Source organism: Podarcis vaucheri, assembly GCF_965113315.1.
Source record: "Podarcis vaucheri genome assembly, chromosome: 11".
Taxonomy (NCBI): Eukaryota; Metazoa; Chordata; class Lepidosauria; order Squamata; family Lacertidae; genus Podarcis; species Podarcis vaucheri.
In genome coordinates this window covers 20,339,176-20,366,659 of record NC_138749.1, presented here as the reverse complement: position 1 = coordinate 20,366,659, position 27,484 = coordinate 20,339,176, and the positions used below count along the sequence as shown (strand labels likewise).

At 44.6% G+C, this 27,484-nt stretch overlaps 1 protein-coding gene across 4 annotated transcripts in view; it reads right to left on the bottom strand.

Annotated features, from left to right (window-relative positions):
• Nucleotides 1-27,484, bottom strand: part of GHR (growth hormone receptor) — a 107,662-nt gene that overhangs the window by 62,068 nt on the left and 18,110 nt on the right. Inside the window, exons 1-2 of one of the 4 annotated variants that reach the window (XM_082241893.1) lie at nucleotides 1,916-2,062; nucleotides 1,323-1,405 (exon numbers count right to left, since the gene is read on the bottom strand). The exons of the other annotated variants lie outside the window; for them this stretch is intronic. The gene's annotated coding sequence lies outside the window, so the exon portion shown is untranslated. Of the gene's footprint in view, nucleotides 1-1,322; nucleotides 1,406-1,915; nucleotides 2,063-27,484 lie in introns of those variants that run through there. 4 annotated transcript variants of the gene reach the window in all.

Here is a 27,484-nt window from a genome sequence, read left to right as displayed (position 1 = left end):
ACAAACAGGGGGCATCATCAGGCTCGAGGTTTGCCCAAACACCAGTTTAGGTGCGAACAGGGTCTTCTCATGCCCAGTGACACTTCTATTCCACAAGCCAGAACTGCTCCTGCTAGTAAGTGGTTCACATCGATTCCACCCCCCCCCCAACAAAGCATTCAGTCGTTCACACAATGCAATTTCAGATGAAAGACTGGGCATGGAGAAAGAGAAGACTTTCATTAGTTCTGGATGAGAGCTAAGTGCTCTGTTGCTTTATCCTTCTATTTATAGATTCTATTCATAGATTTTGGGAGCTGGCCAAACCCCATACGCCTAGTGTTGATACTGAGATATATGACAACTCTGCCCCCATCTATATCACTCTTAATCACTGGATTACTTACTAATTACCCTTGATAGTCAACTGCAGTCCCATTTCTCTCTCTCTCTCTCTCTTTTTTTTACACGAGTGATCTTGTGCACTACAGCTGATGACCAAGCAAGTCAGGTGGTGTTTAACCAATCCAGAAGCATTTGCCCACATTGGGCAGACGATTCCTGCATTGCAGGGGGTTGGACTAGGTGACCCTTGGGATCCCTTCCAACTCTATGACACGTCTATGTCTTATTTCTGCACACAAGTATCTTAAGAAATCCCCAAAGAGCCTTTTAAAGCCCATTGATGGGTTGTTGGAATAGCTCAGTCAGTGGAGCATGAGACTCTTAATCTCAGGGCTGTGGGTTCGGGCCCCATTTTCAAAGCGGCACTAAACAACCCTACGGGGTCCCTTCTAATTCTACAATTCTATGTTTCTATTCTATGATGATCAGGGACACGGATGGTGCTGTGGGTTAAACCACTGAGCCTGGGACTTGCCGATCAGAAGGTCGGCGGTTCGAATCCCCATGACGGGGTGAGCTCCCGTTGCTCACCTGCTCCTGCCCACCTAGCAGTTCGAAAGCACATCAAAGTGCAAGTAGATAAATAGGTACCGCTCCGGCGGGAAGGTAAACGGCGTTTCCGTGTGCTGCTTTGGTTCGCCAGAAGCGGCTTAGTCATGCTGGCCACATGACCCGGAAGCTGTACGCCGGTTCCCTTGGCCAATAAAGAGAGATGAGCGCCACAACCCCAGAGTCGGTCATGACTGGACCTAATGGTCTTGGGTCCCTTTACCCTTTACTTATTCTATGATGGCTTAAAAAAAAGGATTCAACGAATTCAAAGGGGGGATAGATCTCTTAGAGGCTATTTGGTATGATAGATAAATGAACCTCCATAGTCAGAAGCAGTTTATCTCTTGAGTACTAGATACTGGAGACAAACACCAGGCAGCTCTCACCTTAATGTCCAGATTGCAAACGTGCCCAGAAGCATCAGCTTGGCTGCTTCAAAAAACCAAAACAAAACCCAAGCCTGGAATTCACCACAATTCAAGAAGGACACTGACATACTGGAACGTGTCCAGAGGAGGGCAACCAAAATGGTCAAAGGCCTGGAAACGATGCCTTATGAGGAACGGCTAAGGGAGCTGGGCATGTTTAGCCTGGAGAAGAGGAGGTTAAGGGGTGATATGATAGCCATGTTCAAATATATAAAAGGATGTCACATAGAGGAGGGAGAAAGGTTGTTTTCTGCTGCTCCAGAGAAGCGGACACGGAGCAATGGATCCAAACTACAAGAAAGAAGATTCCACCTAAACATTCGGAAGAACTTCCTGACAGTAAGAGCTGTTCGACAGTGGAATTTGCTGCCAAGGAGTGTGGTGGAGTCTCCTACTTTGGATGTCTTTAAGCAGAGGCTTGACAACCATATATCAGGAGTGCTCTGATGGTGTTTCCTGCTTGGCAGGGGGTTGGACTCGATGGCCCTTGTGGTCTCTTCCAACTCTATGATTCTATGATTCTATTCTATGATTCTATGATTCTATAATTCTGGATGTGACGGAACTTTGCTCCAAGCCAGCAAGGGAATTCTTGTTTTCTTTTGCACTCTCTGTTGTTCTCCAGCGAGTCTCAAGAGGGACGGGTAGCCGCCTCCAATACAAATAAGGACCATAAGGAATCCTTGCCACCTACGGGAGGGCCACTGAAATGGGCGCACGCAACAGCGACAGTTTCTGTGAAGCAAGAAATTCTCACCCTGCTACTTGAATGACCTTTCAAGTACGTAGTTTATTGAACACAGCCTGCAATCAGAGCCTCGCTTTCCAGGAAGAACCAGGCACTGCAGATGTCAGCTTCAATAACAGCCCCAGCTGAACCTCACATGATCTGATAACATTCTGTCACTACCAGAAGCTGCTGCGATGGAGCTAGGTAGCTTTTGCGAAACCTGATAAGGAAACACACCACGGAGGAGCTATCAAATACTTCTTCGGAGGATGAGATGATACGGGCAACAAGGAGACCATTTCTCCTTTCAGCTGAGCCACACACACAAAGGCCTCAAGTGAAAAGCCGCATTTCTTCGTGTACAAGTTGCCTTTTCGACATCTGTTCCGTCCCCCCAATTATATACTATTAGACTCCTCAGTGGCCTCTTCCTCTGACTCATAGGGACCTCCTGCTTTACATATTAGGTGTGTGTTGTCAGCAACCACTCTAGGGAATCACAATTTGAGTGGGTGAAGAAGAGGTGCAAAGCATGATCTGAAGTAGCCGAAAGTGCTAAGGGCACCCAGACCCGTTCAGCTGGAAGGCCTTACAAGCCGTCGAAGAGCCAAGCCAGTCTTTGCATGCACTGAACAATTAAAGGTGTACAGTAGACCCACCACTTTTGCGAGGGTTCGGTTCCGGGGGTCCACGCACAAAGGTGGAAATTGTGCAAAGTCAGGAGCCCCCAAATTGCCTTCCTGTGAGGCGGACGGCTTGCTTACCGGGGTCTGGGAAAACTACGAGGATAATAATAATAATAATAACAACAATAATAAATTTTATTTATATCCCGCCCTCCCCAGCCGAAGCCAGGCTCAGGGCGGCTAACAACAATAAAATAGTACAACATTCTAAAATCATTTCATTATAAAATTAATTCAAATCAAATTGATGGCAACCATTAGGCTAAATTTCTGTGAAGATTGCCAAAGGAGGGAGTCAGGCTGTGCCCTGACCAAAGGCCTGGTGGAACAGCTCCATCTTGCAGGCCCTGCGGAAAGATGTCAAGTCCCGCAGGGCCCTAGTCTCTTGTGACAGAGCGTTCCACCAGATTGGAGCCACAGCCGAAAAAGCCCTGGCTCTGGTTGAGGCCAGCCTAACCTCTCTGTGGCCTGGGACCTTCAGGATGTTTTTGTTTGAAGACCGTAAGTTCCTCTGTGGGACATACCAGGAGAGGCGGTCCCGTAGGTACGAGGGTCCTAGGCCGTATAGAAATGGCATAGAAATACTGTTAGTAAATAAATAAAAACTCTGCCAAAAAACGGAGCAGCTTTTTCAGAATAACTGCCGACACTAGATTTATAACAATTCCGTTTTAAGAGCTTCCCAGTTCCTGTGTTTTGCTTTACTAAATAAATACACATTGCTGCAGAAAAGAGCAGTGAAAATGATCAACAGGAAGAAGCGACTCCCCTTTGAGGAAAGATTGCACTACTTGGGACTTTTTAGTTTAGAGAAAAGGAAAGTAGCATGCATGGCATGAAGGAAATGGACAGAGAAAACTTCTTCTCCCTCACTTATAATGCTAGAACTTGTGTACTGTACATCCAATGAAATCTGAATGTTGGAAGATTCGGGATGAATAAAAAAAAGTACCCAGCACGTAATTAAACTATGGAACTCCCCGCCACAGTATATGGGCCGCTGGCCTGATCCAGCTGACTCTTCTTATACTCTTACATTTCTTATTTTGTTTTAAAGAATGGTCTTTGACTATTTCATAACCCCCAAATTAATGCATCCTTTCGATTTCCATGTAAACAGAAAGAGCTACTATGTTCTGTGTAGAACAGGATGCATCTTTGCCGGGCAATTAAATGCAGCTTAATGAATGCACTGATTAACAGGCCCCTGGATGTCTGCAAACCAGCGAGCCAGCAGATTCTGGTGAATAGATTGCGTTGAACAAATCCTGGCTCAGCTGCAGACGGAGGCCGTAAGAGCATGAGAACTACCACGCTGGATCAGATCGCGGGGCAAGGATTTCTGACTCATTTTGCACACTGTGGAACCTGCGTGCCACTTGCAGTCATAAAAAACCTAAGCAGAGCCTGCCGGACCAGCATCTCATTCTCACAGTGACCACCCAGATGGGAAACACTGAAGCAGAATACCTCTTGTGCTTCCGAGCAACTGGTATTCAGAAGCATTTACTGCCTCCAATCATGAAGACAGAGCATAACTATCACGGCTAGTGGCCATTGGTAGCTTTATCCTCCATCAATTTGTCCAATCCTATTTTAATGCCAGGACGCGGGTGGCGCTGTGAGTTAAACCACAGAGCCTAGGACTTGCCGATCAGAAGGTCGGCGGTTCGAATCCCCGTGATGGGGTGAGCTCCCGTTGCTCGGTCCCTGCTCCTGCCAACCTAGCAGTTCGAAAGCACAAAGTGCAAGTAGATAAATAGGTACCGCTCCAGTGGGAAGGTAAACGGCGTTTCCGTGTTCTGCTCTGGTTCGCCAGAAGCGGCTTAATCATGCTGGCCACATGACCTGGAAGCTGTATGCCGGCTCCCTCGGCCAATAAAACGAGATGAGCACCGCAACCCCAGAGTCGGTCACGACTGGACCTAATGGTCAGGGGTCCCTTTACCTTTTTATTTTAAGGTCATTCAAGTTGGTGGTCCCATCACTGCGTCCTGAAGGACGGAGTTCCATAGTTCAACTATGAGCTGTGTGAAGAAGTACTTTATTTTAATCTGTCCAGAATCTTCAAACATTCAGCAACAGCAACAGTCAAAAGGCAGTGCAAAAGGCAGGGGGGAAACACCGCCAAAATAGTTAGCCAGCATGAGATGCTTAATCGCAGGGTAGTGGGTTTGAGCCTCACGTTGGGCACAAAGATTCCTGTATTGCAGGGGGTTGGACTAGATCAGGGGTCAGCAAACTTTTTCAGCAGGGGGCTGGTCCACTATCCCTCAGACCTTGTGGGGGGGCGGACTATATTTTTTTTTGGGGGGGGGGGATGAACGAATTCCTATGTCCCACAAATAACCCAGAGATGCATTTTAAATTCTATTCATGTAAAAACACCAGGCAGGCCCCACAAATAACCCAGAGATGCATTTTAAATACAGTGGTACCTCGGGTTACGTACTTAATTCGTTCCGGAGGTCCATTCTTAACCTGAAAGTGTTCTTAACCTGAAGCACCACTTTATCTAATGGGGCCTCCTCCTGCTGCTGCTGCGTCACCGGAGCACAATTTCTGCTCTCATCCTGAAGCAAAGTTCTTAACCCGAGGTACTATTTCTGGGTTAGTGGAGTCTGTAACCTGAAGTGCATGTAACCTGAAGTGTATGTAACCTGAGATACCACTGTATAATGACACATTCTACACATGTAAAAACACACCGATTCCCGGACTGTCCGTGGGCTGGATTTAGAAGGCGATTGGGCCAGATCCGGCCCCTGGGCCTTAGTTTGCCTACGCATGGACTAGATGGTCCTTGTGGTCCTTTCCAACTCTACAATTCTGTGATTCTGTAGCATACAACCAGCCATGTGTATCTTAAGCTAGAAGGCAGACTAATGATCTGGCATGACCGGTTACTGCCAGAATCTGATTAAGAGTCACAGCTCAGTGCTTGGTGTCTTCTGCCCTCGTCTAAAGTGGGCAGCAGTAGAGCCTGAAGCAGGGTAGACAACTTGATGCTCTCTCTAGCTGCTGCTAGATTGCAACTCCCAGCATTCCTGACCATCTGCCACACTGTCAGAGACAATGTGAGTCCAACAACATGTAGAGAGTACCCCCCTTAAGGCTGCTCCTGGGCTGAATGATGGGAAGTGACAGTTACAAACTTGGCAGATGTGCAGATCGATTTTTGAGGAATATGCTTTGCATTCAAAAGGTCTATGTTCCATCTCCTGCATCTCCAGATAGACTAAGAAAAACCGTTGTCTGAAAGCACAGACTGTCAATGACCATCATTGTTGGCAATACAGAGTGAGATGGACTCTGGTTGGGGGGGGGCGGTTGAGTCCCGATGAACTCAGGGGATCGTACCTTGGAGTAAACGTGATTAAGATACACTAAGTCAAATAACGGAAAGGCTGCAGGTGACATAATAAAACTACTGTACTTTGCATCTTATACTTTTTTAAAAAAACAAGAACAAAAAGAGTTCATTTCATTCTACAGTGGTCAATTGATTTTTTATAAATGTTTCACAGCCAGGAAACTTGCAGGCGTGTGATGATCTCATTTACTGCCTGAGGAGTAAATTTCTACAACCATAAACCGATTAGGGATGGTGAGGTGTCTTGGCACAATTGATTTTTTTAATAAATTCAACAGCAGGTTGGAGAGCCAACCTTGGAACCAATCAGTGAAATACAAACATATCTCCCTCTCATTCTCTTAAAACCCTGTTACTTTGGTTTAATGACGGGATGGTAAGCTTAAACGCTGACAGGCAAACTTTTATTCAGCATTTATTCTGATCTGTTTGCACAAAGCTCATTCAGAGGTTAGATTATGTACAGCCTTTACTGAGCATTCTCCTGATTTGCTTAGAGGAAGGTTCGTTCACAACAACCATCCATCCGGAATTGTTTACAGGTTTTCCTTCTAATCATTTGCTCATCTCACAGTTTTCGTTGCATTTCCCCATCACTGCAAAAGTCTGGCTTTTGTTGTGCTGGAGCAAGGCAAGAGCTTTAATTCACTTGAAATGCACAAACCTAAAAATCTGGTATGAGCTTCAATCCCTGCAGCAAAATGCTGATCATCTGGAGACACCCTTAAGAAGGGGCTTCAAGAGATTTATTCACAAATTCTATTTTAGATCCCACTCTGCTTTTAACAAGCACTGGGCAGGAACCGCTGCTCCTTGAAAAACTCAAGTCTTGCATTGGCTCAAGCCCATGTCAGGTTCTGAGGGATCAGAAATATCCAAAGCAACACGTTGACCAAGTACAACAATGCAGTGTCAATATAAACTCTTTATATGATCTATACAGAACATTGAACAGTATGAAATATATTATATGCACTCTCTGCAAAACCAAATAAACAGAAATCTTATAAATCTCTGAAAGTCACAAAATATGTACTCTTGATGGATTCTCTTGAAAACATAGAACCAAATGAAAGTCTTATAAGTCTCTGAAAGTCTTTGTAGACTATGCAAGTCTCTGAAAGAAGCAATGGGTCAGATTCTTATCTGGGGAAAACAAGCCGTAAAGCTTTGTTTTATGACGTCCAATGCTGCTGAAGTAGTCCGCAAACAGAAGTAGTGAACAGTGATTCTGGATATACCCACTGTTTCGTGGAATTCTTCTTCAGCACAGCAGAAGGATACAGGAATGCTTCATAAACCCATCTATATGGTGAATGGAATTGTATAACAACAATTGCTATGGAGTAGTGGTCATAAAGTTATCTGAAGCATGTCAGGTGGACAGTCAAGTGGTCTGCCACCCTGCTGCACTGGCCAAAGGAAAGGACATACAGAGCCTTCCTTGAGTTCGCCCATCGGCCCATCTAGACTTGTCTTCACAACCTGATGCCCTCCAGAGGTTTTGGACTACAATTCCCATCAGCCTCAACTTGCTGCCTTATTCTCCTTTGGCTCATCTAGCTCAGTACTAACCCCACTGACTAGCAATGGTTCTCAAAGGTTTCAGGCAGGGATCATTCCTGGTCCAGCCTGAAGATGCTAAGGATTTATAACAAGGGACACTGAGCCTGGAATAGCCTACTACTGGGCTCTTTCTCTAACATATGAATTGGTCCAAAACAGGTCTATTTGGGTTTTCAAAATGGAGATGTGAAGGCCTGGGGGGGGGAGAATCTGTTTGCCCCCCAGTTTTTGGTTTCCCCCTCAAAAAAAAAAGCCTTCGCATCTCTAGAAGAATATTCAGATTTGCTGGGTTTCATTTATTGGAGAGAAAGGAATGTCTGGTAAAACAAAACAAAACCAAAAACCAAAACCACCAGTCTAGGAACTCCTGCTTGGGGCCAATGGCACATCAAAGAAACCAGAGTCCATCACTGTGCTTCTCAAATTACCCTTTCAGGAAAAGGAAATGCAGTTGATTCCTTGCCAATCAGGCAAATCTGCTTTGTGCCTGCAGGGTTATGGTTTCATGCTGTCCCATGAAAATCTTATTTATAGAAAGAAGGCTTTGAATGGTCACAGATGGTTTACACTCACTGAGCTTAAGGTTCATTTGTACTACAGAAAAAGACAGTCGTGCTTGGCAGAGGCTATCGTCGCTGATTGGGTTGATAGGGCAAATATTCAATTTGCTTCCCGTCGCAGAAACTTTATTAAATTGGCTCTGCTTTTTCTCCCCACTCCCTGCTGCATGAAATACACACAGATGATTATATAATCACTTTGGTATGCTTAATGTCGTGCAATGCTCAAGACAGTTGCTATGTCTAATATCGCTTCATACTAGGACAACCCATGGCTTTGAGTAAGGCATTTGGATTAATTTTTTGTGTATCAGGGGCCTCTCTAAACCAGTATTTATTGTGGGTGCATTCTGTAAGATGTTCTTGACTCAACAATAGAGCCAGTGTGGTGTAGTGGTTAAGAGTGGTAGTCTCGTAATCTGGGGAACTGGGTTTGCATCTCCGCTCCTCCACATGCAGCTGCTGGGTGACCTTGGGCCAGTCATACTTCTTTGAAGTCTCTCACTCTCCACTCAACTCACAGAGTGCTTGTTGTGGGGGAGGAAGGGAAAGGAGAATGTTAGCCGCTTTGAGACTCCTTCGGGTCATGATAAAGCAGGATATCAAATCCAAACTCTTCTTCTCTTCTTCTTCAGTGGACTTCACACGGAGGAGGCACACGTAGAAAGGCCTCAGAAGATGATCCCAGGGTCCGAGTAGGTTCATATGGGGAAAAGTGGTTCTTGAGGTATTGTGGTCCTGAGCTGCTTAAGGCTTTATAGGTCAAAACCAGTACTTTGAATTGGGCCCGGAAACTAATTGGCAGCCAATGCAGCCAGCCTAGGATTGGTATAATATGCTCAAACCATCATGCCCCAGTGCACTAGCTGAGGTTTCCAAACCATCTTCAGAGGCAGCCCTACATATAACATGTTGAGGTAATCTAACCTAGAGGTTACCAGAGCATAGACAACAGTAGTTAGGCTGTCTCTGGCCAGGTAAGGGCGCAGCTGGGGCACCATCCGAAGGCACTCACTCTGTGCCACTGAGGCCACCTGAGTTGTCTCATTAACCTCAGAGAGCGGTTTGAGGATGAAGCGCTAAGCATTTTTTTCTGAATAATTCTTCCAGAGCCTGCTTCAGTCTCCATAAACATCACCATCTGTTTCAGGGCAACGTGGTTGGGCCACGGAAAATGCAGCTTTTCATTACGCTGGCATGCAAGACAGTCAGTGCTTTTGAGCGAGTCTCCCCCTGCTTCTCTCCCTCCTAGAGCCAACTTTAAATACTGGGTCTCAGTATTTCTTAAGCATACACTTTTTCTGCATCTTACAAGGTAAACACAGAAGAAGCATTAATTTAAAGTCTGAGCGATGCTCATCTACAGCCCATTAGGTCTCTGCCAATGTAGACTTATTTGCTCTCCTCATCTGTTTAAATTATGAAATTAAAGTAACAGCGTTCTAAATGAACTCAAGGAAGCACCTTTCCTCAGGCAGGGTGAGTTAATCTGCTATATCTTTTTTACAACCAGATTTTGAATGTTTAAAGAACATTATACATACACACTTCATTCCTTTTTTCATTTTTATTGTAATAACTTTTTTACAGTGCTGCAGATAATTTATAGTGGTATGCAAAATGTTCAATAAGTAATACCAAAGAGATTTAACACTTAAAGTAGCCTCGTTTATGCAAAAGTTTGGACGCTAAGCCAAGTAAATGATATTGCTCAGTATCCTTGCATTTAGGCCGGAGGACCAGAGGTTTTGAGTCTTTGGTAAAAGATTAAATTTCCATCGGTAAAGAACATTAAACCCCCTCTTGGAGGCAGGAGAAGAGAGGGGGAAGTTGTGGATTGAGTGTGCCTGTGGGAGAGAGCGAAGAGATTTAAAACACCGCTGCTCTGACCCTGGAAACGGGCTGCTAGTAGGACTGATTTCTTTTGGAATGTTCATTGACAGCGTTTAGAACTTTCATTGACAGCTAGTTAAACAAGAGAAATACATTGTTTCTACTGTCTCTGGCTGCTTTAAAAAGGAGTAAAAGTAACTGAAAATTGAAACTAATTTGAAACTAATTTTGGATTGTTGAAAAGAGGATACTATTGCCTGATAACAAATGTTGGAAATGTAAGGAGACTGAAGGTACATTCTTTCACCTTTGGTGGACATGCCCAAGAATTAAGACACTTTGGGAGATGATTCATAATGAAATGAAAAAGGTATTTAAATATACCCTCTTGAAGAAACCAGAGGCCTTTCTCCTGGTCATGGTCGGCCAATTGGTGTTAAAGAAGGATAGAACTTTTTTCACGTATGCAACAATAGCAGCAAGAATACTCATTGTGAAGTACTGGAAGACACAAGATTTAACTATTTGGGAAGAATGGCAGATGAAGTTGATGGACTATATGGAATTGGCAGAAACGACTGGCAGAAATCTGAGACCAGGGAGAAGAGTCGGTGGAAGAAGACTGGAAAAAGTTTAAGACTATGTATAGAAATACTGTAAAAATAATGAATGTTAGAAAAATGTTGGAATGAAGTTATATGGCTTTAGTAGAAATGCTATAAGGAATTAAGTATAAATAGATTAATAGAGTATTAAAGGGAAAAATAAGGTTAGAATATGTTAAGATAATTATAGGATAGAAAACAGAGGAAGATGGAAAGGAATTGCTGAAACAATTAACAGAAGTGGAATACAAAAAGGGAGGTGTGAGGAGGTCGTGGAAAAGGGGAACGAAAGTTAAGATATTGAAATTGTTTTTTGTTTTAAATGGTTTGTGTCTTGTTATGTTAGTCTTATGGGTTTTTTTTGCTTTTTTGTTTTTTTTGCTTTTCTGTTTTGTTGTGTTTAAACGGTTGGAAAATTAATAAATATTATTTAAAAAAACCAAAACAGAGGTTTTGAGTTATTTTCCCTAGATTGTTATAAATTCTTTATTTGGTTCAAACTAGTAGCAACCGGTATGCTTTTTCAAGATATACATGGATTTCAAAATAGAAAGCTGTAATTAAATGAATCCAAAATTTGGCATATATAAAAGAACTCAGAACAAAATGCTCAGCTTGAATCTTGACGTTGCAAACAAGCAAAATATTATCAAGTTGAGTGTATGTGTGTTTCAGCAGGGGGGTTATTGACAAATCAAGCACCAGTTATGCGGGAAACCCCCCCAAAAAACAACAACAACCATTTTACATAGACCATTTAACATTTAACAATTCCAAGATCTGCCATCACAGCTATTACACAATATGCCAAATAAGATAATTGCTAACAATTTTCTTTTCTAAAAATAATGTTTTGTTTATGACTTCAAATTCTCCTTGTTATTCAAGCACAAACATCAAAATATACGCAAGACAAAATGGGAATTTATAACAAGCACCAAAAAGGAAAATCTTTACTAACACATGTGAAGCCATTATAGTTGCAATCCTATGCACACTGTATCTTAACAAGTTACATGTGCAATAAACGTTATACAGACTGGATAAATGAAACATTCAACAAGTAGTGTTAAGTCCAATCGCAGAACGGCAAACCCGTGCCGCCACAATGGCCATGTAACTTGTTAAGATACAGTTGTACATTTATCCACTCCATGTTTACAGTATCTCCAGGCTTTGTTTTGCACATGGCACCTTAGTATGCTTGTTGCTTGAATGGTTACAAGTCTATCTCTATTCTAATTATTATTCTAGTAAATTTGGTTTTATACTTATAAGCCAGTTTGTGGTGTTGTTGTTTTGTTGCATTATTATTACTGTCACCACATTTGATATGTATATACTTGGGAGAAAACCCAGCCTGAAAACCCAGAGAGCTACTGGAAGCCAGTGTAGACCAGTGTTAGGAACTCAGACATATAAGCCAGTCAGCCCCCCCCCCTTAAACCTAGGTTACGGTTGCCACAACAGAATGTCTAGCTGCCATTTCCCCCCAATGATATTTGTAGTATTACAGTGGTACCTCGGTTTACGAACTTAATCCGTTCCGGAAATCCGTTCTTAAACTAAAACCATTCTTAAAACAGAGGTGCGCTTTCCCTAATGAGGCCTCCAGCTGCCAGTGCCCTTCCACTGTTCAGATTCCGTTCTTAGTCTGAGGTAAAGTTCACAAACTGGGACACTACTTCCGGTTTTGCGGAGTTCGAAAACTGAATCGTTCATATACAGGGCTGTTCTTAAACCGAGGTACCACTGTAGTAGCAGTTGTTGTTATTCATTTTGTTTCTATAACGTTACATATTTTAAAGGGGGGGGGATCTTAGCGGTTTACAACACATGAAAACATCAAATACAACAATCCAGAATAAAACAAATTCAAGCTTCAAGGAAAACAGTTCAGATCCTCCTCTAAGTGACATTTTGCTTTCCCCATATTTATCTACCTACTTAATTTATAGAGCTGCCCCATAGCAGAAGTACTCTGTGAGGCCAGTGTGGTCAAGAGTGTCAGCCAGGACCTGGGCGATCAGGGTTTAAATCCCCACTCAGTCATGAAGCTCACTGGGCCAGTCACAGCCTCTTAACCCGCCTCACAGGGTCGTTGTCAGGATTAACTGAGGAGGAGAGTGAACCATGTATTCCTTGCAGGAAAAGGGTAGGACAGAAATGCAATAAATAAGCTCTTCTGCTGACCTCCTTAAGAAAGCTGAAGGGGCCAGCCAGATGGAGATGTCTGTCACCAATCTAGCATCCAGAGATCTCCACGTGGTCGCAATTGGACCCTTACTAGTAGGAAAATGTGCCTGGCAAATTTCTAACACTGCTGTAGACCATGCTGAGCTAGACGGACTATTGGTCTGACTTGTTAAAAGACAGTTTCTTCTTATGTTTCTATATATAGTGCTTTCGAGTGCTGCAGCAACTTCTTATCAGTAATTCTTACAACAGCCCTATAAGGTGAATATCATAACCTAAACACACACACACACAGAGTGGGTCTTCCTTCTCAGTAAGCGTGAACAGGGCTGTGTTGCAAATGTTCAAAACACAGAACTGGTTGAAGGTACGCAGCCAAGGCAACAACAAATGAAAAACGGTGCAGTGAGATGAGCTGGCCTCCTATAGAGAGAGTTAAAAGCTGACCTTTAAAAGCTCAATCATAAATGACCGAAAGCCATGTGTGTTTTTTTCCCCTTGTAGAAAATAAGCTGCAGCAACATCTCATTTCTTTCCCTACTATATTGCTGACAAATCCAATTAACTCCCACAGGCAATAGCTTGAAACACATTATAAAGCTGTTAGACGGAGCAAAAACACCATTGATTCAAGAGAAAGTGTAGGAGTCAATGGAAAGCATCATTAAGAATCCCAATCACCGTCTTCAAGATCAAACAACTAAAGTGCATCTTTAAGGAAGAAGATGTGCAAGCCGGGTATGTATTGTTCTGACTGGTGAATGAGCCTAGAGATTGGCATCTTCTGATTGGCACCATAGTATGAGAAAGGCAGCTTGAGCGTCTACCCACACAAGATTTCTTCATTTTGATTTTTTGCACTTAAAGGGCTTTTGCGGCAAAGCCTGGGACTTATTGAAGAAATTTATCCCCTCCCCTACAAGTGCTACCACAATTAAAAGACAGCATTCCCACAAGAAAGCAACAATATGAAAGAAGCCAATATTTTAAAAAATGAACTGGACACCACTGCCAAAGGATTTGCAATATATAACTTCATATCCGCAGGAACAGCAGAAAGCAGCGTGGGAGGCTGTGCTGTGGAAAACTTTCCAAGATGATTTCTCCAGTGCTTTAAACTTTTCCAGTGCTTTTGTTTTCTATTTCATAAATGCATTGTTGACAATGAATAGATACCAATTGCAGATACAATATTAGGCAGGCCTGGCAGTTTCGAAGCTCTGATCTTTGTTTACCAAAGGTCACCCCCAGACTCTCTGCATTTTGCAGAAGGGATGTATGTCCGTACTGAGATATTTAGGTTTGCACAATTAAAGTGGGTTAAAGCACACCTTAGCACACCATCAAACCCACTTTAAAGAAAGAAATGGACTTTTTGCAGTTAGGAAAGTGATGGGGAAACACATTGAGAAGTGTGAGGTGAACCAATTACTAACAGAAAGGCTTGCAAACTACCCACAAGCGAATCCAGATGAATGTTTGTCGTTACATAACCTTCCCACAAACAAATCAGAATGAATGCTCAATAAGGACTTGATAAAATCTAGCCTTTGGATAAGCTTTGTGCAAGCAAATCTATCTCAATAAGCAAATCATCTGGAACCTCCCAAAATTCAACTAAAATATGCATGCTAAATTTGATAATTCTCTAGGGCAACAGTTTTCCAGTGCAAAGGGTCGATTTCCCAAGGCTAGTTTGTATAGTGTAATTTGCATAGGAAAATGGAATTTCAAATTCACCACTTTCTGGAAAACTCACCTCTTGGGTGCGAGGAGAACAGGGAAGCTTTGCACATCAGGATTAGGAAATCTACCAACAATAACATAACAACAAACACACATGCAATGAACGCATCGCTGGAACTTACAGTATTTTTTGCCCCATAGGACGCACCGGCCCATAGGACGCACCAAGTTTTTTAGGGGGGAAATAAAGAAAAAAATTTATTTCCCCCCCAGGTGCTTGCGGGGCCGGCAGCGGGGAGAGGCGCTCTTCTCCCCGCCGCCCGCCTTCAGACTAGGTCCGGGGACAGCGGGAAGATGCGCTGCGCCTCCCCGCTGTCCCCGGAGCTTGCGGGGCTAGCGGCGGGGAGAAGCACGCCTCTCCCCGCCGTCAGCCTCCAAACCACTTCGGGAGACAGCAGGATGGCGGCGTTCCGCCTCCCCGCTGTCCCCCGACCTTGTGGGGCTGGCGCTGGGGCTCTCCTGAAGCCTGGAGAGCGAGAGGGGTTGGTGCGCACCGACCCCTCTCACTCTGTAGGCTTCGGCGAAAGCCTGCATTCGCCCCATAGGATGCACACACATTTCCCCTTCATTTTTGGAGGGGAAAAAGTGCGTCCTATAGGGCGAAAAATACGGTATTTTAACACACCTAAAATACGGTATTTTAACACACCTAGAAGTTGTTCCATAGGGCACTTCTTACATAAATATCTGCAGGAGCACCAGTGGTTGTTCCCTGGCCTGGCAAGGCTCACCTGACAACATGACAAAACTGAGCCTTAGTGTCACTGGCCCCCTATTGTGGAATACTCTGCCATCGGAGATTCAGCAGGCACCTTTTGTTTTAGCTTCTAAATGCCTTTTGGAGACTATTCTATTCTGCCAGGCCTATGCAGGCAATTGTTAAGTGGCGCTGTGGGTTAAGCCACAGAGCCTAGGACTTGCCGATCAGAAGGTCGGTGGTTCAAATTCCCGCCCGGGGTGAGCTCCCGTTGCTCGGTCCCTGCTCCTGCCAACCTAGCAGTTCGAAAGCACGTCAAAGTGCAAGTAGATAAATAGGTACCGCTCCGATGGGAAGCTAAACGGCGTTTCCGTGCACTGCTCTGGTTCGCCAGAAGCGGCTTAGTGATGCTGGCCACATGACCCGGAAGCGAGATGAGCACCGCAACCCCAAAGTCGGCCATGACTGGACCGAATGGTCTTGGGTCCCTTTACCTTTACCTTTAATGTATGATTTTAGGTTTTAAAATGGCTTTTACTGCACGGTTTTATGTGTTATTGTAAGACACGCGGATATTTTTCTATGAAACAGCAGTACATCAAAAAATTTAAAATAAAATAAACAGAGATAACTGAAAATCCAAGTGGGGGAGCAAATGCCCCCCTGATTTCAAACAACTGGAGACTAAGATCTGCTCTCTGGACCACAACAATCTCGAAAATGGACGGGGCAGGAGTCGTATTGCACTCCATCAGTGGCAAAGCACAGGTGCTACCCAATAGATATCTGTAACACTGAAGCAACTGCATTCTAGATAGCACTCCAGACTCCAATGGCCTAATACCTGCATTTGCCCAATGAAAAATATAGGGCATAGAACCGGGGGGCAAATCTGAAATCCCCCATAAGGAAACTTTTCCTTGAATGCTTCCGGCATAACCCACGAGCACCACATTGCATCTGTTGTGATGTAAGAAGGCTGAGTGGAAGGACCTTAAGCCTTGTGAACCATCCCAAGCCTTTAGGGATACAGCTGGTTTGAATGCTTCAAGTGAGTAAACACATAATCGGATTGCCACTGGTAGAGAGCGTAGCGCAGTCACTGATTCATCTCGTGTAAGATGACACGGTTTCTGCAACAGCTACTGGATCACACCTCCTGTATGTCTGTGGAACTGTGGTACTATTTGCGCACAGACGCAACCTCACCTGACCAGTTGCAGAGGCTGGGAGCCCCTTCTTTAGATGGCAATGTGTGCAAAATGGAATAAGCCAGCATTGCTGCATCCTGCTTATTCCGCCGATTGTACCACAGGCCCGGATCCAGCATTCTCTGACCGCCAGTACACGGGCTGTTGCACAAGTGTATGGGTGAAAATAATAGTCGCGCAATATGAAACCCAGCGCTGCCAGTTGTATAACAGGAAGTATCAGAGCTACAGCAATCTGATGCGCAACCAGCCATGAGAGCCATGCTGGTTTCCTGCGCTTCCGATTGCACAAACAACTAGTACAGTACACTACTAAGTGTACTGAATCAGACTGCAGATAGAGGCTCTCCCTGGAGACTTTGGCCTTCATTGTCCACCCTGGTTCCTTAATAGCCCAGGGACTGACATCAAATTCAGTCGCTTAGCCCTCTTTCAACAGATCCCAGGATTATAGGAAGTTGAGGTGTTTCACTGATTATAGCCCAGGAAGCTGCTTAATCTGATCCTGGAAACGGGGCAGGAAAAGGTTTGCCTACCAAAAAACACAACAATAATGCCTGGTAATTAATAGGCTCTGTGGCTGTTTAAGCCCCTCTTCCAACAGAAGTCTCATTACTGCAATTTTGTGCTGCAATTTGTCACGTAGGGTTAGCGTAAGCCAGTACTGTACTTGTCCTCCCAAGATCAATTAAGCCAATTGGTCACTTGAAAACACAAAAGATATTTCTTCTTGAAATGTACTCGGAGTCGAGAGTAGATTTCATGCTCTTTATTCAGCTCATAGTGGTGAGGAGGAATGGAAGTTCCCCCCCCCCCCGAATGTCTGCTTTATATGCCTTATTTACACAATGGGCCCTACATGATTGGCTAATTCCAGGATTCTCCTGTAGCCCAATCAGGTTGTGGATTCACTTCCACCTGGAGCTGGATTGGGTGGCTCCTGTGGACCAATCAGACTGCTGCATTCTGAATCCTATTGTTCTAGGACCAATCAGACTGCTGCATTTTGGATCCTATTCAGCTCAGTACATAACACTTCTCCTTGCCTCCATCCCGCTTCCTCTCTCCTAGCATCGACTGAGCTTGGTGCTCTGACTGTATCTTTCTCAGAAGCATTTCCAGGTCTACAATAAACCAGAACTGTGCACAGAACCCAAAGTGCAGTAGCACCATGCATTCGTAAAAGGGCATTAGGATACTGGCAGTTTCATTTTCAATCCCTCACCTAATGATCTGTATGATAGAATTAATCTGCTACAATGCCAAGGTCTCATTCCTGGTCAATACTGCCAGTTCAGGTCCTATGATCATATATGTAAAAATAAGGGATGAGGGTGTTCGGAACACTTTACATGTGCTTACATGTATGGTGCACACACCATACATTTAAAGCATATTCCCTCCTCCCCAAAGAATCATGGGAACTGAAGTTTAAGGGTGTTGGGAATTGCAGCTCTGGGAGGTATAAACTACAATTCCTTTTTTCTTTTTTGAGGGGTGGAATGAGCATGATATATCTGCATCCTAACTTACTTTGCCATTTTACTGCCTATTCCCTTAGTTTGCAAAGATCCTTTCCAAGCTCCTCAAAATCCCCCTTTTTTTGTTTTAATCATCTTGAAAATTTGGATACCATTTGATAATCCATAAATGCAGCAGAGGTGTTGCATGCTGGTAGAAATAAACTCTACTCCATTAATGAGATGTTGCATTCTGTACCAGTTGCAGCTTTTGGACCAGCTATAAGGGCAGGCCCCACATAAAGTGCACTGCAGTAATCCAATATGCAATCTTGGATTGTGAAATAACCTTCCCCTGGAACACCATCAAGGTCACAGGCCTGGCTCACCCAGGCAGGAAAATGAGGTGACAAGAGCGGCTTGTGCTATTTGAGAATGCCAACCAGGGGGGCAGAGTTAGAGCCATTTTTGAATGGGCCTCAACGTACCCACGGAGTACCTGCTTTTGCTATATGCCCAGAAGAATAACGTCAACAGTGCAAAATCTACTTCCAAAGCTAAGCAGGTCTGCCCCTGAGAGTTACCTCAATGAGAGACTGCCTGTGAACTATATGCATAGCTGTCAACTTTCAAATTTGAAAATCAGCATCCTCGAAAATAAGGGATCAGCAGCCTCACCTGTCCTGGGGACAGTCTACAGGATATCTAACAATCCAGGATAGCAGTGGGAAGCAGCGGGAAATGGTGCTAAAATAAGGGAATTTCCCACAAAAAAGGGATGGTTGACAGCCATGACTATATGTTAAACTGCTCTGAACTCTTTGGAGAAAGAGTAGGAGGGAAAGCATGGTAAATTTGGGTAAATAATAAGGGCTGAGAGCTGCCAGCATTTCAGCCTGCCCCTGTGACTACATTTCTAACAGCAGCATGGTACACCATATTAGCAGGCAAGAATGCTGTGAAAAGCATACCCTGCTAATCTGTGCCAGTCATGTCCCAGGGCATGGTGCAAAGATACAAGAGATCACCACCTTGTTGGAGCTAAGCAAGCCATGCAGACCCTCCCAGTGTCCCTATTTTCCAGAGACAGTCTCAGATTTACGGAAGCCATCCCAGTTTCTAAATTGATCCTACAAAGTCCCACTTTTCCTTAGAACGTCCCTATTTTCATCGGAGAAATGTTGGACGGTTTGGCCTGGATGTCTGGTCAATGCCTAGTTGAGGGAACACCTATGGGTCCCATGATGGAAGAATGACAGATGTTAAGGGGGGAAATATATAAGATGTTGCTTTTAAAGGCATAACAGCTGGTCAGCCCAGTCTTTGTCAACTGGCAACCAAAGTACAAGGGAAGCTTTTGAATCGCAGGGCAATTCGGCATTTCTTGCAGGGAAGTTCAAACAGATCATAAAAACTCCTTTCCTCATTTCCCCACCTCCCAACATACACCCTATCTACGAATGACTGCCTTTTACTGAGATAATTTTCTTATTAAGTGGCTCACGCCGCTGTGCCTTTAGCAAGCGACTTCCCCAGCTGGGCAGCAGCTGCAGCACAGCGCATGATATCAGACTGTTTGAGGAATAATGAACACACGCTTCAAGGCTATTTGTACAACCAAAAGGCCGAAGAGCGAGAGAAGGAACTGACAACTTTCCCCAAAGCCTAGAAGAAGCACAAGGGATACTTGAGAGAAAACAAAGTGAGGAGAGCAGAAGGTACAGAGAAACACCACGGGTGGCAAGCGAGGGAAGGGAAGGAAGATCATAAATAAGGAGTAAATAAAGATTGCAAAGAGAGAGACGAAAATCGGGTTGGGGTGCAAAGTTGAAGGCACTTTCTGTTCCAAATACAGAGAGGAAACCACTGGCATGGTTAGATGTGAGGTTTATGCTATGGGCTGTTTGCATTCGGTGTTTTAAGAAATGTTCTAGCTTTGCTCTATCTCCAGAAGAACAGTTGCTTGGAATCATGAGTGAGGAAAGGGTTGTTGCACCCATGTCATGCCAGCATTCAAAACTCTCATTGTTCTACGCACATTTTGCAACAAGGAATTTCATTAGTGCAAGCAGTTTCTGAGCTTTGAGCGCAGTACTGCATCTAAGATTTCAGATTAAAACTCCAGAGTGGAAGGAAAGTAGGACCTTTTTCTGCCTCTCGACTTCCAGCCACCTTCTGAAGACTGGAGAAGAGACCCTCTTAAGAATATTAGGGGGGTGGGCAGGTGAAGCGTGGCTTTGAATATAAGATTTTAGCTGCAGTTCACTCATTTTCAACTTGTATTCTTCTTATAAAAAGTGTGCCTAGACATTCCATTGTTGCGCCCATAATCTAAGTTTAAGGTGCCATTTAGCTCCCATCTTCCATATCTCAGTTTCTAACAGGGCTCCCTGTGGAACGCCCTCCCACCAGATGTCAAAGAGAACAACAACTACAGTACCAGACTTTTAGAAGACATCTGAAGGCAGCCCTGTTTAGGGAAGCTTTTAATGTTTGATGTACAGTATCATAGTATTTTAATATTCTTTTGGAAGCCGCCCAGAGTGGCTGGGGGAGCCCAGCCAGATGGGCGGGGTATAAATAATAAATTATTATTATTATTATTATTATTATTATTATTATTATTATTATTATTATTACTACACTGGTTCCTGCTTGTGGACTTCCAGAGGCAAGAGAACAAGATCGGGGTTTCCAAACTTGGGTCCCCATGTATTGTTGGACTACAACTCCCATCATCCCTGACCACAGGTCCTGCTAGCTAGGGATGATGGGAGTTGTAGTCATACAACAGCTGAAGACCCATGTTTGGGAAACATAGCAGGCCTCTTCTTGTGCTCCAATTCCACCCCTTTTTAAAAGCAAATTTGCACAGAGCCATGGTCGGTTTCACACAAATGACTCCCCAAGTCCCAGCTCATTGCAAACCTTATCTATTGCACTTGGCACTTTATGCTACTGAATGTCATCCTCCTTGCATACCGTTTAGTAGTATATTGTGACTAGTTATGGCGACAGCGTGTAACTGGATTCTCTGGTATCCTTGTATTTATAGTGTGGACAGGCCATTACTTGCAGAGCATCAACAACCTTGCTATTTCTGTATGGTATGTTCCCTTCTGCCACACAGACCAACAACCCGCACCCCCCCTCGAATGGGCCCCCACCTCCAGCTCTTAAGAATTCCCTTAAAACGGTGTACGCACAGGAACAAGGTGACGTCAAACCACAATGCTAACGCAATAATGCCATCCTTCTGCAAAGGACATTGGAGCTGTTCTGCCTGGCAGAAAGCTGATGAGAGCACAATATAAACATTGACACGTTTACTGCCAGGGCCGGCCCCAGACGTTTTGACACCTGAGGCAAACACAAAATGGCATCTCCAGTCTCTCCAAGCCGGGGGGAGTAAAGATCTACATTGGGGACAAAGGTGGGAGAAGACAAGTAGCTCCCTCGACTTGCCAAGAGGACATTGTAGAGGCAGCATGTGGGCAGGACGCGGCTGCCAAGGAGGCAGAAGATCCAGCTTCCAAGGAGTGCGCTGCAGCTGCCGCTGCCACTGTGTCAGTGGCAGCGGCGGCGGCAAGCGATGCATTCTTCAGAGGCCAGATCTACTGCCCCTGTGGATCCTGCTTCCTGGGTAGGCTGGATTTGCTTGCTGCTGTGGAAGCAACATGGCAGGATATTTATGAACAGATGTATCTTAGCGGTGATCCAGACATTAAGCAAAACACAGGATTCATCAACAGCAAGCACTTTCTTTTTGTACCAACACAATCTGATGCAAACATTTTGGGGGTGGGAGATAGAGACAAAAGGTAGGTAAAGATAAAGGACCCCCGGACAGTTAAATCCAGTCAAAGGCGACTATGGGGTTGCGGGCCTCATCTCGCTTCCAGGCCGAGGGAGCCGGCATTTGTCCACAGACAACTTTCCAGGTCATGTGGCCAACAGGACTAAACTGCTTCAGGCACAACGGAACACCGGGACAGAAACCAGAGCGCACAGAAATGCCATTTACCTTCCCACCACAGTGGTACCTATTTATCTACTTGACTGGCAGGCTTTCGAACTGCTAGGTAGGCAGGAGCTGGGACAGAGCAACAGGAGCTCACCTCGTTGTGCGGATTCAAATTGCCGACCTTCTGATCGGAAAGCCCAAGAGGCTCAGTGGTTCAGACCACAGCGCCACCCACAACCCTAGACAAAAGGTAGGATCATTCAACTAATGAGCCCCACTAGTGGGAAGTTCTGTGCAAGGACTTCCACTTGCTCAGCAAAGTTGTCAAGAGACCCTTATTTCCCTCACAGAGCTACAATTCCCCGAAATCTCTGGGGAAAGGGTCTGGCTGTGAAACCACACTGGGAACTGTAACTTTGTGAGAGGAGCAGGGGTCTCTTAGCAGCTCGCAGAACCTTTAAATATACTCCCCAAGATTCTTTTTTGGGGGGAGAAACATGACTGTTAAAAGTGCCTTTATAGTACTTTAAACAGATGTGGCCTTAAACCCACAATGACATAAAAAGATGTTTAGGTCCACCATGCAGTTTCATTCTGCAGCTCAATCCCCGGAACAAAACAAAAACCACATGGAACCCAGTCCACCTGCGCCTCCATCGTGGAGATTGACACAAGAGACAGGCATCTAATAACTCCAAAGTGCCATTGACACAGATCTCAGAACCCATGAGGTCAAAAAACAACATCTGAAATGTCTTTTAGTAGAACACTGTCACACTGATTTGCAGCAGTCTGTTCATTAGTCGAAGCCTGATGCACTCTCTTGTCTCTAACACCAGCTTGTCTAATAGCCTGTCAATCCAGGCACCCGGGACAATTTGGGACACCTATTAGCCACTCAATGTTTCGTAATTGGAAACTGCATCCTGTGTACCAGTGCGATGATCTGACAGGGAACAGGAGAAGATGATGAAAGACTAACAATGCTGGCCTCTGCTGCTATCGTTCCCTTTATTTGCGATGCTCGGACTGCAAGCGCCGTTGCTTATGTAGCCTACATGACACGACTCCCTCAAAAAAATACTGCTTTCTTTCCCATCAACGAACCCCCGAGCTTTCGCTAAAGTGTAACAAATCTGGGGCGCAAGAAGCTTAAAACGGCTGGGTGGGTGAGAACCCAAAAATAGCCAAATGGTGACTGAGCATGTTCAGTATCCGCGGAATGCTAACCACTTGCTGGAAGGCAAGGGGAAGAGGAAAACTGAGAGAAAGGTGGAAGGAATGGAGTAGTCGGGATCCTTACCAGAGAGCACTCCCCAAGGCAACACACATTTAAAGATCACATCTGCCCCCAACAAATCCGGGGGACTGTAAGGTACAATTCCCAGGACGCTTGCGCTTCAGATTCCGGGATTCTTTAGTGGAAGTCACGTGTGTTAAATGTGTGGTGCATTACTTTCTCCAGAAGAACAGAAGCGTAGCACAAGCATAGGATGTCTTTAGCATCCTTTAGGAGGGTCGTGAGAAAAAGTCCCATTGCACAAGCTGAAATGCTTGAGCTGACGGAATGAGTTTGTCGAGCACTGCCCAGACTTCTTAGCATGCTGCTCCAACGTTGTAGGCTAGTAACTGTATGGGCTTATTTATGAGGCAGGCTGATTTTATAAGGAGATTAGGAAGAATATATATCCTTGTTCATGTGCAAATCACGTCAGCAACCAAAACCATAATAACAGCAGCAACGTACTTTGGGGTAGCTTTTCCTGCCTGCAAATGCCTTGGAATCCAAAGCATGAGGGGATTCGTGTATTGCGCATGACCCCAAATCCTGTTCTGTTAAGGCAGAGGAGATGCATGGCTATGCTTGAGTTCAACAGGAGGGATTAATTACACGCTCCATTTAAGCATTTCAGAATGGTTTAATACCTACAAGACATCAGCAGAAATGTAATATACTCAAGTTTTTCATTTACTTGTTTTTTTTAAAAAAAACCACACACATGCCCACACCCCTGAAAAATGAGAAAAACCATTAACGTGCCAGAATGTCAATTGCCTGCCACTGTGTTGTGCTAAAATCTCCCACACTTATACGGCTCCGATCATTAAAAGTATTATTATTATTTAAATCCCTTCCGCTGGGAGTGATCCTTTCCAGTTACTTTCCAGACTTTGAAAAGGCATGGTCCAAATGGGTTGTAGATATTTCCTCTCTCAATGGATGATCTATCCCTCCAGGAGTTGCTAACATGTCATTAACGGATTAATAAAGGCAGAGCAATTGCTTCCTGCTTCACTGCCCCAGTCCTGTAATAGCATGGCCAGGTGCTTGCAGGCACTGCGCCCTCTGAAGGTATGGAAGGTGATGCTATGGCTGCATCCTGCACTGATCAGTTCAAAATTCAGACTTCAGGGGGAGTTGGACTAGACAATCCCCACGGCCTCTTCCCACTCTATGTGTCTATGATTTGGACTTGGAGCACATTCCCAGCTAGAATTCTGCAGCCACCCTTTCTCCAAAATAGAAGCCAGTTTAAGCACATTGCAGGCATCATGTGAGTACTTTGCCCTGCCACGGGTAGCAAAGGCAGTAGCTGGGAGACTTCACCTCCCATCAGCCACAGCCAGCAGTGCCAAAGGTCAGAGGTGATGGCAGGTGTTGTCTTACCAACATCTGGCTGGCACAACATTGGTGACCCCTTGTATAACCTATGTTCCTTCCTAATATTTTATTGCCCAGCAATATTTCCCAATGGGTTTTGAACATGCAGGGGCTTGGAAGATGCTTCTTCCAAGTGGTTCTTGTTTTTTCTTCTTCTGCATTTTGGAAACAGAAGAGGATTTCAGCAGAGGCGGACCCATTCGGGCAAATAGGCCATTGCCCCACCAACCTCAGTCCTTCTTCAGTCTGCCTGCCTTCTTACTTACAACCAGTCGAGAGGGTGGCACTGCCCGTCGAGCTTCTTCCTCCTTAAGCTCAGCATTGCCCTTGCAGAACATAGCAGGGAGGTGGCTGTGAGCCAAGGAAGTAATAACGGGCTCTGCCTGCCATTGGTTCTGACTCCATTTATTGTTGGGTTTATTTCAGGAGTAGATGAAGGGTCACATCTCCACTTAGGCAATACAATGGTACTTGGGTTCTCAAACACCTTGGTACTTGAAACCCAAACACTGCAAACCCGGAAATAAGTATTTTGGTTTGCAAACTTTATTCGGAAGCCGAACGTGCTCCGTTTTGAGTGTTACGCTTCTGTTTTGAGGGCCACGCTTCTGTTTTGAGTGTTATGCTGAGGTCTGTCTGTTTTTGCTATTTATTTTGCGTTTTTTTGTTTTTGTGGCTCTTTTTGTTTTGTTTTTGTGACTGTGTGTAACCCAGTTCAGCTACTGATTGTGTGACAGTACATTGTTTATTGCTTTCATTTTATGGACCAATGGTCTCGTTAGATACTAAAATTGATGTTAAATTGCTGCTTTAGGGGTTGTTTTTAAAAGTCTAGAACAGATTAATCCATTTTGCATTACTTTCTATGGGAAAGTGTGCCTCGGTTTTGGAACGCTTTGGTTTTGGAAGGGACTTTCAGAATGGATTAAGTTTGAGAACCAAGGTACCACTGTAAATAAATACATCCATGCTGCTCTTCCTTGGAGGAAGACTAGGATAGAAAAGTGACGCGTGTCCCTCTCTTTCTGTAATGGATCCAACCTTCTTCTCGATAGCTTTTGCTACTCCAAGATCACTACAAGAGTCTGAAAAGGGAAAGAACCCAGGGCGAGCAAGGCTCCATCCATCAAGCAAGCTGACAGCAGAATAAATTCACAGAGATGCCAGCTTCTGAAAGTTTATTGACTTCAAGAGGGTTGGGAATAGCATTCGCATAGCCCATTCCCAGAACAGAGGAGGTGACTAGGTAAGAATTCACTAGCAACTCATTATTTGATGTTTGCACAAGGCTCTGGAGATATAAAAATGCTTAGCGTTGCAATTCTGGTTAGGAAATGCTTTTTAACCACGTATCGATTGTGCCAGAGCCAGGATGCCAGGCTTGAAGAGCAAACATGATCCTTTAAGGCAGCCTTTGCCAAACAGGTGCCCTCATGATGTTGTTGCACTACAGCCCCCACCAGCCCCAGCTAGAAGAGTTGTGGGTGGCGATGGAAACTGCTGCCACACAACATCTTGAGGGCATCTGCTTGGCAAAGGCATCCCTCAGGCTTTCTTTGATCTGTAGGATTGGACCCTGTTTTATTCCTCTGAATTTCTGTTTTATTTGCTGTTTAATTTCCCCCTGACCTCAGTGCTTAGAATTCCTGCCCCCACACCAGGAAACAACACACACACACACACACACACACACACACACACACTTGCCAGATTCTGCACAGCAGCGTTCAAAATTCGTCAGATGATGACCTGTGCCACAAACTAGATTTAATGAACACTCACATCACAGTGCTCTCTAAATTGATAGTTATAGTCTTTAATATACTCTTTTATGCTCTTCCACATCTGTTTAATGCTCCTAACCCTTTAGATTCTTTCATATTCTTATAGTCCTTTAGGTATACCTTCTGTTTTAATACTTTTTAGCTTTCCAAAACGTTTTACAGATTCTAAATGATTGCAGCCTACTTGTGCTGGTCTATGATCGTAACGAAGATTTGATGATGAATCTTTAAGGCAGGGGTCAGCAAATGTTTTCAGCAGAGGGCCGGTCCACTGACCCTCAGACCTTGTGGGGGCCAGACTATATTGGGAAGGGGGATGAACGAGTTCCTATGCCCCACAAATAACCCAGAGATGCATTTTAAATAAAAGCACACATTCTACTCATGTAAAAACACACTGATTCCCAGACCATCCCCAGGCCAGATTTAGAAGGCGATTGGGCCGGATCCAGCCCCCAGGCCTTAGTTTGCCTACCCATGCTTTAAGGTGACCCAAAACTGTGGAGAGACAGAGAGAGAGAGACAGCGATGTCCACCAACCTAGATGGCTTTAAAAGAGGATTAGACAAATTCACAGAACACAAGTCTATTGATGGCTAATAGCCATCCATGATGGAGATGATGCTCTGAATACTGGAAACTGTAGGAGGATCATAGAATCATAGAATCATAGAGTTGGAAGAGACCACAAGGGCCATCGAGCCCAACCCCCTGCCAAGCAGGAAACACCATCAGAGCACTCCTGACATATGGTTGTCAAGCCTCTGCTTAAAGACCTCCAAAGCAGGAGACTCCACCACACTCCTTGGCAGCAAATTCCACTGTCGAACAGCTCTTACTGTCAAGAAGTTCTTCCTAATGTTTAGGTGGAATCTTCTTTCTTGTAGTTTGGATCCATTGCTCCGTGTCCGCTTCTCTGGAGCAGCAGAAAACAACCTTTCTCCCTCCTCTATCTGACATCCTTTTATATATTTGAACATGGCTATCATATCACCCCTTAACCTCCTCTTCTCCAGGCTAAACATGCCCAGCTCCCTTAGCCGTTCC